This window comes from Podarcis tiliguerta, assembly GCF_965153285.1.
Source record: "Podarcis tiliguerta genome assembly, chromosome: 3".
Lineage (NCBI taxonomy): Eukaryota > Metazoa > Chordata > Lepidosauria > Squamata > Lacertidae > Podarcis > Podarcis tiliguerta.
Window position 1 is genome coordinate 54,157,074 of NC_139536.1, and position 12,246 is coordinate 54,169,319.

Consider the following 12,246-nt stretch of genomic DNA (forward strand, 5'->3'; position numbering starts at 1 on the left):
CAGCAACGAAAACCATCCCAATGAAAAGGAAATGCAAGAAAGCAAAGTGGCTGTCTAACGAGGCCTTACAAATAGCGGGGGAGAGAAGGCAAGCAAAATGCGAGGGAGATAGTGAAAGATACAGGAAATTGAATGCAGAATTCCAAAAAATAGCAAGGAGAGACAAGAAGGCCTTCTTAAACGAGCAATGCAAAGAAATAGAGGATAACAATAGAATGGGAAAAACCAGAGATCTGTTCAAGAAAATTGGAGATATGAAAGGAACATTTCGTACAAAGACTACCATAATAAAAGGCAAAAGTGGAAAGGACCTAACAGAAGCAGAAGACATCAAGAAGAGGTGGCAAGAATACACAGAGGAATTATACCAGAAAGAATTGGATGAGTCATACACCCCAGATAGTGTGGTTGCTGACCTTGAGCCAGACATCCTGGAGAGTGAAGTCAAATGGGCCTTAGAAAGCACTGCAAATAACAAGGCCAGTGGAAGTGATGATATTCCAGCTGAGCTATTTAAAATTTTATACGATAATGCTGTTAAGGTGCTACACTCAATATGCCAGCAAATTTGGAAAACTCAGCAGTGGCCAGAGGATTGGAGAAGATCAGTCTACATCCCAATCCCAAAGAAGGGCAGTGCCAAAGAATGCTCCAACTACCGCACAATTGCACTCATTTCACACGCTGGCAAGGAGTCCCATTAGCAGAAGCGCTGTGTAAGGACTTCCACTTCCCTGCTGTGGGTACGAGCTTGAACAGTTTTGCCTTCCTCAACCCTTCCCAGGAAAACACTGAATTTTGCTTAAAAATAATACAGCAAGTTTGATGTGGTGAATCGTACGAACATGATATGACTGTTGTCATGACTTTCGCTTTTCAAAGGTTAGCTAGACTTTGGATCCCCTCCTTCTGCTTTTCATGTGCTATGCAAGCAACATCTAAAATGCCCTTTGCACATAAAAAAGTCGCAGACATCTGAAGACTCTGGCATTCGCTTAATGTTATGCAACAGAAGGTAGATAATCAAAAAGCATTTTTAAGTAGGTGGGGAAAAGAAATTGCATAAAGTAACTTTACAATTGGACCAGAACCTTAAGCATTAATTTATCATGATGTAAAGGGCTAAAATGTGGAGCATATATTAGGGCTGCCAGATGATTAAAACACTTAGCAATCTTCCATAATACAAAGATAGCTCAGCTGTTCTTGACTAAATATCACAGATCAAACAAAATTCTGTGACCTTTTTAAAGGACACTCTTCTTTAGTTCATTACCTGAATATAGGTAAGCAATGAAACAATCTGGGTTTTCCCCCCAAATGAAAACCCTGACTGAAATCCATTTTGTAAACTGCTTCTGATATAGTCATTGACTAATTCTAATTAATTGTTGATTTCAGTCTTGGTGTTATCTATTACTCTGATGAACTATTTCAATTCAATTTAAGGACCCATCCTAACACAGAGCTACAAACGATCTTAGGTTCATGTTCACCTTGTAGTGCAATCCTATGCATATCGATTCAGAAGCAAGCCCCACTATGTTCAATGACAGGTGACTACGGGATTGCATCCTAAAGCTTGTCCTCCTCCCCCATTCTAAAAGGTTTGACATTCTTGATTGTAACACTTCTACAATTTCCAGTGGCTGTGACTTGCATATGAATATATTGCATTGATTCTCATGAAGGAACGCATGGATAGTTCAGTTGTTTAGAGCATTGTGATGATAATACCAAGGTTGTAGGTTCGATCCCCGCATGGGACAGTTGCATATTCCTGCATTGCAGAGGGTTGGACTAGTTGATCCTCAGAGTCCTTTCCAACTTTCTGATTCCATGAATATATATATTTATTAATAAAATTAAATTACAGAAGTTGTAGGTGTGCTGATCCCAGGCTTACTTAGTAGAGGGTGCCAGAAGTGGAAGATCATGAAGGGGCTGAGGAAGCTGGTCCTGCTCTGAGACTTTGCACCAGTGCCCCAATGAAACTTGTGGGGAAGCAGTTGGCAGTATCCCAAATGGGAGCTGGCATGAAGGGGCAAAGCTTTGAAGGCATGAGACCAGACTGTCCTAGTTAACACATACTTTCCTCTACACTTGGGGGGGGGGGGGGAGAAGCAGGAGGCACCACTGGCCACTACACTAGCTTCCTGTCAGGTGAGCTGCTGCTGCTGCTTGCCAAAGGGGGTCAGGGCAGCAGAAAGGGCAGTGTGGTACAAACACACTAGCAGGGTTTCCTGATTGGATTTGCACCAAACTAACCTCTGCCTCAACAGTCACACACATCCTCCATCCTAGTAAGCAACAACAATCAACCTGCACATAATCTAGCATGATGGCTCTATCCCACCCAGCAAACTAGTTCTGAGAGCAACCACAACTGTAGAGACACTGAAACTAGTGAACAGGGGGAAATCTTATTGAAGGAGGTGACAAGCAAGTAGTAATACTGCTCCCCTACAAAGGATGACAACTCTGCTGATTATTAGGTCTAGGAAGCCCAGGCCAGGAATTGCTCCTCTTTTCCACCAATATGTTGCAACTGCTGGATGAATCCACTTCCGGGTCAAATATTTCACATCCCTGTTTGTAGTGATGTAAATGGACAGGGATGACACACTTTAGTTTACTTAAGTTTAATTTGTTACTTGCCTGTGCTATGTGCTTTCTCTGAATTGCCAATTGAAAGAGGATCTGCTGTATAGTAACAGCCAGGCCTCACCCCCTTGCTTTTTTATAGTGAAAGTGGCTTTGGGGAGGGGGGGGGGAAGAGTTCACACAAATGTTTGTGAATCATATTGTTGCACTGACTGGCCAGAACAAGAGGATCTGGGAGCAGGTTTTCATAGCAAGCAATTTGCTAGGAGATTGTCTGCATGTTTTTCCTTATATATTTGTAAATTAAGAGGTTGTAGATAATGCTCTTTTAAAATAAATAAATAAATACAAAGGAAGATAAAACATTCTGGGATGGAATCTGGAATGTCCTTTGGGCATCTGGTCACTGCAGGGCTCCCTATGAGTCTGGCTCTGGAGATGGTGCTTGGAACCAAATGGTAAAAATGTTCCGGAAGGTCTGTCAACTTCATAGTCAAGATAACCCCTAGTTGTTATTTGCCGCAAAAATGAACTCAGATATATTTATCTGCTTGCTATGATATATGCTTATTGGTTTGCTTTGATGCTATGCTTATCTGTTGGCTTGGGATGTTCGGCTAGAGCATCTCAAGCCAACAGAGACGAGTTGTCAGTCCAGTTTGGAGGCCTGCCACCTACATCGTCCGAGGCAGGTGGGCTTAATTGGCCAGAGGATGTACGGTGTTTTCTGTACAGTGCTACCTCATGTTACAGACGCTTCAGGTTACAGACGCTTCAGGTCTAACCCAGAAATAGTACCTAGGGTTAAGAACTTTGCTTCAGGATAAGAACAGAAATTGAGCAGCAGCAGTGGGAGGCCCCATTAGCTAAAGTGGTGCTTCAGGTTAAGAACTGTTTCAGGTTAAGAACGGACCTCCAGAACGAATTAAGTTCTTAACCCAAGGTACCACTGTATAAGTAACCCATAAAATGCTTGCCCAGAGGCCGGCAGTCATGAAGAATGCTTGCTGTTTCGGCATCTGTCCCGGGTCTGTAAAGGTAGCAAGGTCTCCCGCCTTGCCTTGTAAGCTTTCACCTATTTACAATAAAGGACTAGAATTGATCACTCTGGAATTTTGACATCCTTCTTTGGAAAGCCTTCACCAAACCACATGCACAGGCCCTCCTTTGGCCCTGCGGATTGGGACAGATGGTTGGAATGGACTTTTGATAATAAATTTAAAATTGGCACTTCAGTCACATGATTTTGGCAGTTTTATTTTCAGTCCCTTTCCTAATGCTTCCTAGCATGGAATATGCCCTTTTCACAGCTGCCATACACCAGCTTGGTTTTTTTTTATTTAGCCAACTCACTTCTCTGGTCCCATTGGTACTTATGTGAAGCATTTTATATATATATAAATTGAGAGCTGGTATCTGAATGATATCAGCGTGGTCACCCGGATTCCTCGCCTGGGTTTTTATGATTATTATCATTATGTTTTATTACTATTATTTTATTACTTCTGCTAAGTTTTAAGTACTGAGATTATTAATTTACCTAGGGTTTTAATAGGTCACAAGATTTTAACTATATTTGTAATGTACTTCTGTTGGTGTTTGTCCTTCGATGCTATGGCCTGTTGGCTATGCAAATAAAGTTTTATTCATTCATATATATATATTTATATATTTCAGCTCTAATGCTCCTCACTTGCAGTAGCAAAATAAATGCATTTAGCATTTCCTTGCCCGTTCATCCAGTTTGTAAAGCTCCTTTTGAAACTTATTCCAATCCTTAAAATACAATAAAAAAACCACCCTAAATAAAGTGGAACCATCAGCATACTTGAGAACCTTGCTGCTTATCCCTAAGCCCAGATGATTTATGAACAAGTTTAAAAAGCATGTGTCCCAATATTACTTCCTTCCATTGTGAGAAATGCCCACTTGCATCTTTCAGTAACTGATAAGGAAATCTATTACATGCATTTTCAGAAATGAACAAGCCAAGATCAATTAAATACTTTTCCAAACCCTGATGGAATTTAATCATCACATATCCGTATGCTGTTTTAAGGCTTGCCAATACAGATAAATCTCTCTGCGCAAAACGATCCCTTAAGTGTTTTTAAATTTCTAATTTAGTGGTCAGCAGCAGCCACGTTACTTTGAAATAATTCATGAAAAAAGCCATAGATCAGAAACAAGTGGGCAGTTTTATTTATTCCACATGTTGGGGCTGATGAAATTATATTGAATCTGTTCACATAAACAAAGCTTTGGAAGTCCAGCTTCTGATATATAGCATACCTTATAAGCCCAGACTTAAGTAAGTGTGAATCACTGCTTGTATCATGCCAGTTTCGATTCTCAGCATTTTAGGGGTTCCTAAAATGTAATTTAGGTTTTTATTATAAAGAAAAAACAAATTTAGTTTTCTACCAAAGCTCCATATTTTAGGGCTATAATTTAGGATGCATTGAGGTTTCCTTCCAAGGTTGTCAGTATCAGTGTTCATCCCCTGAATTCCAGCAGAATGTTATTATACTGAGAAGAATTGGTCAATTTTCAGCTTTGCCTGAGCTAAGTGGTTTTTCTCCCTATATGTTCACATTGCAAAAAAAAGTAATAATCCTAAATAGCAATAAAATGTGACCTACTCCATGGAATTTACTCCTACAAGAGCTAGTGATGGCCACCAATGTGAATGGCTTTCAAAGATTATTAAACTAATTCATGGAGGGTGAGGCTGTCAATGAACATGGCTGTGTTCTGTCTCCCAATATTAGAAGCAGTAGGCCTTTGAATAGCAGTTGCTGCAAATCACAGGTAGGAAAGTGTAGTTTTACTCAGGTTCTTCTGGTGGGCTTCCTATGGACATCTGGCTGGCCACCTGTGAGAACAAGATCGTGTACTAGATGGGCCTTTGATCTGACCCAGCACTCTCATTTTATGATTTATGGCCTAATGCAACACTTTTTTGTGTTTTCATAATTTATAGACAAAAATGACCCAAGGCAACTGGCAGCGGGCCTAGCTCACCCTTCAGTTTTGTTATAATGAACCAACATAACCACCTGATTTTAATCTAGCATACGCTATCTTAGCAATTATTTTTTCTATTATGCCATCCCAAACCAGTAGCATATTCTTATGGTATCATATAGATTTGGTCTGCTTTCTATACTACATTTTCCAATCAAAGTCCTGAGGCTGCTTAAGACCAGCAAATTTATTATAACGTGAGTCACACATTCTAATTTCGAAAGAAATGCCTGCCCTACCGGTCCTGAAAAGAAGCATGAAAATCATTTAGATCAGGCTTCTGCAATGTTGCAGATGTTTTAGATTTCAGCTTCTATCTTCCCTGGACCCTGACCATTGACTTTGATGGCTGGAGTTGTTGGAAGGTGAAGCCCCAACAATATCTGGCAGTCAGGGAGAAGCTTAAGAAAGGACTGATTGATTGAATAATAGTACAGTGGTACCTCGGGTTACACACGCTTCAGGTTACATACGCTTCAGGTTGCAGACTCCACTAACCCAGAAATATTACCTCGGGTTAAGAACTTTGCTTCAGGATGAGAACAGAAATCGTGCTCCGGTGGCGCGGCAGCAGCGGGAGGCCCCATTAGCGAAAGTGGTGCTTCAGGTTAAGAACGGACCTCCGGAATGAATTAAGTACTTATGAGGTACCTGAGGTACCACTGTAATACTAAACCTCTATTCCTGCAAATTTTTACACTTTACAAGTAGAAATGCAGAAGGAAGGCTCCCATGAGGGCCAATAAGCAACAAATGGAGGGAAGCAACTAGGTCAGGAGAATACTAGCAAACCTGCACATACTTTCCAAAGTACTAACTGAAGCAGAAGTCTTTTGTTGAAGCAGCCACATCATTGATCCCTTTCAAAGCAACCACATGGAGACAGCCTCATGCGGTAAAATAACACACAAGAAGCGTTTCCCGCACACAGTTCCTGTGATTTCAACCACACCCCACTTTCTGGGTGTTTTTTTACTGTCATGGTTAAAATACCTGGAATGTCTTGGAAATCCAGCCCACAACAAGCGATTTGCCACTTAGAGCTATCTCTTTGCCATTGCATTTCGATTCTGGTGCATCAGTGCATGAATCGTGACTCAGAGTTCATGGATCGCTGTCTCATACAAATAGGGAGAAATTTAGAAATGTGTCTTGCATTTAAGGACATAGAATCTGAAGGTAACATTGCTAACAGGTAGGATAAACAGATAATTGCAGTGATGTTATCAGAAGATTGCTGCTTGTGTTGAAACAACCAAGGGCTCTTTCATTGCCTGGGCTTCACTTTCAAAGCAGATTGCCTACTGTCACCTGGAGACAGACAGGTGACCTGGGACAAGAGGTTTGCTGTTATTGTAGTTAAACTGTCAGTTGTCAGATGAAGAGGTGCAGAAGGAGAGAACAAACACCACACAAAGGTCATCGTGCTCTGAACTGAAGAGAAAGGGCAATCATTTAAATAAGCAAAGAAGACTCTTAAGCAACAGAACAGAGTAGGTCAAGTCACACTCATTCCCCCAGCTCCTATAATGTCAGGCTTGTGCACTAGTCTGAGCACTTTAGAACTATGCCTTGCCATCAACTTGACCAGTCTTCGACATCCAGCTAGTCCCTCCAGTGTCTGCCTTTGGCACACTATAGGAGAATGAGTTATTATACATCTTTAACAACCTCTACAAACTACATTTGACCAAATTATTTTCAGGTACCTTCCAGCTGCAAAGTTATATATTTCTGGTGCTTAATTACAAGGATGGACATTGTACATAGAAAACTACAAACAGGTTTCTAGTACTGTACATGAATAATAAAACCTAAAAGTTTATGTTGATTAATCTTGCTACTGTTCCACAGCATGACTGGAGTGATATCCACCTGCTTTTTACTCAGTGTAGACCTATTGAAATTAAACAATATAACTAAATTAGGTCCATTGATTTCCATGGGTCTACTCTGATTAAAACTTAGTTGAATACCACCCTTTCCCCCCTTTCTAATTACTGAAGGCATACAGTATGTCTTCTGCCTTGCAGGCAGAAAGCCAATTTAATTGAACAGAGAAAGCAAATAAACAGCAGCACTAAATATATTTCTTGCTAGCTGGCAGATTGTTGTTTCTTCCATTTCATTTTATGACCACTCTGAGAAATGTGTAATAAACATGCTGTAAACTTCATGTGTTTTCTGTGTTTTTTTCCAGCTCTTCATCAAGTTGCACTTTCATTGGCAGAAGGCACTGCTACTGTTACTGTTTCTATGGGAAAGGGGAAACCATGAAATCCCATGGAAATGACATACAAAGCAAAACTGATACAAGGAGCATAGCCTGGTGAAGTAGCATGGCATGTATATCTACAACAGCATGCACAGAATGAACAGGGGTTGCCCCATTCAGTGTCAGGCAAGTTTTGAATGTGTAGTCCAAATGTGCAGATGTATCTTTTCATACAAGAGGAAATGAACAGGGAGGAGGAAAACTGCATGCATCTGGTAGCAAGTGTTCCTCACATTTTGGGGTGCTTATTTAGTTGTTGTTGTTTTTTGGCAATAGATCTACAGATGTACATGAATACAAAAACTTGTGTGGTGTGGCTATTGAATAATAGGTGTGGTGTCAATATTGTCTGAAAATCATACAAGGATCCTTTCACACCAGGCATGTCCAAAGTCCAGCCAGGGGGCCTAATCTAGCCCTGCAGTCAGTTTAATCCGGCCCCTGTGGCAGTTTATTTCCATGGGTAAAATCCTTTTTTAAAAAAAAAAGCTCAACAACTTTGGTCGGCCCTCACACATGTTCACTCCATCAAATTTGGCCCTCTTTGAAAAAAGTTTGGACACCCCTCTCTTACATAGAATCTCTTCCCCTGTCCATAGCTGTGCAGAGAATAATAAAATGTGAGTGAGGTGACAGTCACATTCTGCACATGTGGAATGATATAAGCGCTATACAAGTCTTACTGTGGTGAAAACAGCAAGGTCAAAAAGTGTGATCCTACCAAGTCAAAATGTTACCAACCACTACTGCAGCATAGGTCCCACTTCTCTGATGTTTCAGGTGCAAATTGAAGCTTTTTCATGGTTTGGACTGTGGCCATGATAAAGAGCCCTGCAGAATCAAACCCAAGGCCTATCTAGTTTGGCACTGATGCCAATCCACAAGTGAGGATGAGTTACAATATTTACAATGCCCCAAAGCCTCAGCAAGGGCACATCCATGCCACACTTCTGTTTGGTCTGAGGTTTCTTCTGTTTGTCCCATGACTTATCAGCATGGATCCTAGAGGTTCTCCTTTTGTCCCACCACTTTTCCAAAGAAAACTCATAGTTTACTGCTGAATCAGAACATTCCAATGCTGCTGTAAACCATGGGTTTTCTCTGTGAAAGCGGAGGGACAAAAGAAGAGCCTCTCAGACCCATGTCAAGAAGTCAGTGAACAAACGGAAGAAATCTCACACCAAACAGAAGAGGATGAACCCTGAGTTGCCAGGTTTTCAACCGATGCTGAAACAAAGCCAGACAGGCCTCTTCATCTTTAAGTTAAGCCTTTGAAGCTGTATTTTTTCAGTCCTTATGCCAGTATTCTTATTTAATGTAGCTTCTGAACTCAGCTGTGTAGCAAGATTATGCAAGAAGCAATAAGAAGTGTTTTCATTTTAAATTCAGTATTATAAAACCCACTATGTTCCTCGTATTCACTGTGGTTTTAATTTCATTTTAAAGCAGTAATGCTTCTCTGGCATGATTTATTGAGCTCATGATGCCCACTGTTCTCGGATCCATTAGGCACTAGGGATACAGACTTGTGTTAGCCCTAATTTCTCAAATCAGTCGTCTAACCCTTAATAGTCTACAAACAGCTCAGTCCTCAATTCCCTCCTGTCTTACTGCAGCACAAGCAAACACACACACACACACACAAACATTCATCAGTATCTTGCATGACAAAAACAGGCAGAGCTGAAAAACTGTGCTTCATCTGCCTCTAAAGAAAAACATCTTTCTTCTACCTGGTGTTATCAGCTATGGGCAGGCCAATTAAAAACACAAGAACACAATGTACTAAAACATTGACAAAAAACAACAGTAGCCATGGCATAAAGCCATAACTTCCAGATCTCAGAAGTCCTGAATGTGTATTGACCTCCTAAAAATCTGAGTGGATTGGGCCTGACAGAGCTCCCTGTGGAAGTTGTTTTGGAAAACAGGGGCCATTACAAAATACACACACACACAACCCTTTCTACTTCCAGGAGAAGACAAGGTCATCTTGCCTGGGTGGCAGTAGGGGCATCTGAGGTTATATCACCACAATAAATTCATAGTACAAACATATGAAGGAAGTGGGTCTTCATACATATAAGATTCTATGAGGTCTAGAGTCTATACCAGGATTCCTCAAACTCGGCCCTCCAGATGTTTTTGGCCTACAACTCCCATAATCCCTAGCTAGCAGGACCAGTGATCAGGGATGATGGGAATTGTAGTCTCAAAACATCTGGAGGGCCGAGTTTGAGGAAGCCTGGCCTATACCAACAAAGACTCCCTCCCTCCCTTCAGACATTTGCACTGTACATGTGGACAGCAGGGGGAGGAACTACTCAGTACAGCTGTAGACCCCCCTTATACGTTCTCCATAATCCTGGTGCTCCTGCACTCAGATCCCTAGATGAGCTTTTCCAGTGGTTTTACATAGACATTAAAAAGCATAGAAGTGAAGCCGGAACCCTGTGGGACTCCACGGAATCATTCCCAAGGGGAAGGACAGGAATCTCCCAGCATCACCATCTGGAACTATTTGGGATAGTAGGCAAAGAAAGTGGAACTACTGCAAATCAGTGCCCCTTCCTAATCCAGAAAATCTATCCAAAATCATACCATTGTCAAATAAAAGACACTGACTGATCCAGAAGAATCCAAAAGCTGATACTCCCTGTGTTTCTCACCTAGTATAGGTTATAACTAGAATCCTGTACAGAAGCCAGATTGTAATAGATCTATATCTTCTACTTCTATCACTTCCCATTTAGCCTTCTTGATCTGATGGCTGGAGGCTAGAAACAAATCTAACAGAAGGGGCTGAAGACAGAATTTCTTCAGCAACGGGTTTTTGGTAGTCCATCAAAGCTTACACTAAAAAAGATGAAGTGATGGTTGCCAATTTAGTTGGTACAAATTCCTGGAAATGAAGGTCATTAATGGCTACTAATCACGATGGCTTTTGGGCTAGGTACTTAGGTACATACTTCTGAATGCCAGTTGTGCTGCTGTCCTGCTTCTCAGAAGCTTCTCAGAAACACCTGGTTGGGCTCTGAGGATGCTGTATGAGGCTTTTGGTCTGATCCAGCCAGGCTCCTTTTTGGTTCTTTTTGTTATTTGCATGGCCAGTGTTCTTAGCTCTGAGGGTGCCAAAAAAGGGAGACGAGGGAGCACCTGGAAACATGAGTTCTCTAAATATATGATTGTTTATTTGTACTGTGTGGGCATGCTGTGTATGTACCTCTGCATCTGAATAATACTTTTATTTATCTTTTCTTCACGGGAAATCAGAAGGCCAATTCACTCAGAGATTTCTGACTCTACACTTGGATTGCCTTTTCTGTAATGAGATGACCTTTGTGATCAGAGGTGCCTCCTGGTAAGATACATGTTAATGTTAATGTTAATGAAGACTCTTCCTACCAACACAGTTTAAGAGATAACTATTGTGATTATCTTACTTACTGGTTGGAAATGCTTTTCATCGGATCTCTATTATTTCAGGATGGGAGAAAAGAGTAAAAATCTTTGCAACACCCCACAGTGAATGTTATCACAGTGCAATAATTATTATGCCTATGACATTGGCAGTGGCATACAATAGTTCTCAGCTATATAGTTAATGATTCTTAGATTGAAAAGCAAGGAATGAAAATACGTAAGAAGTGTACTGAAAAGGCAGTTCGCTGTTCTTTGCAGCAGAAGAGAAGGAAATGAAACGTCCTGTGAGAACAACAAAGACGAGCCTCCACATTTATACAGAAACAGAAAAGTGGAAGGAATAAATGCATTAACTTGAAAATGTCTGTAGCAAGTTATTTGCATATGCATAAGGACATAAAAATGGAATAGTTAAACAGCTATAAAAGCTGTCTTAATTTATCATTATAGATCTCAGCTGACTATCTTCAAATGAGTGGAATGTTCTAAGGGTAGAGAAGAACATTCTGGTGTGTTAGTAAAATAAAGTAAAAGTTAGCTACATAAATTATGGCCTTCACAGATTGTGATCCACTGCCAGCCATGTGTGGCAGCCTGCCAGGGGCTTAACATACATCTCCTGGCTTTGCTGCTTACCCGGGACTGGGGGGAAATGGGACTTTGACATCTGAGCTGCATTCTGTGTAGTGTTGTGTTGGTCTTCATTCATGAAATGGGCATTTCATGCTGGACTTAATGCACCCCACATGAGTTAAACCAGGGGTGGGGAATCCAGGGCTGCATTCCCTTTATAAGGGGGCACACAGGGGGCAATTACCCTGGGCATCACACATGGAGAGAAGCACATCAGCACTGACATTGTTGCATTGATGCCAACTCTCTTCTTTCAGAATCCCAACAGTGTGATTGTCCTGAAG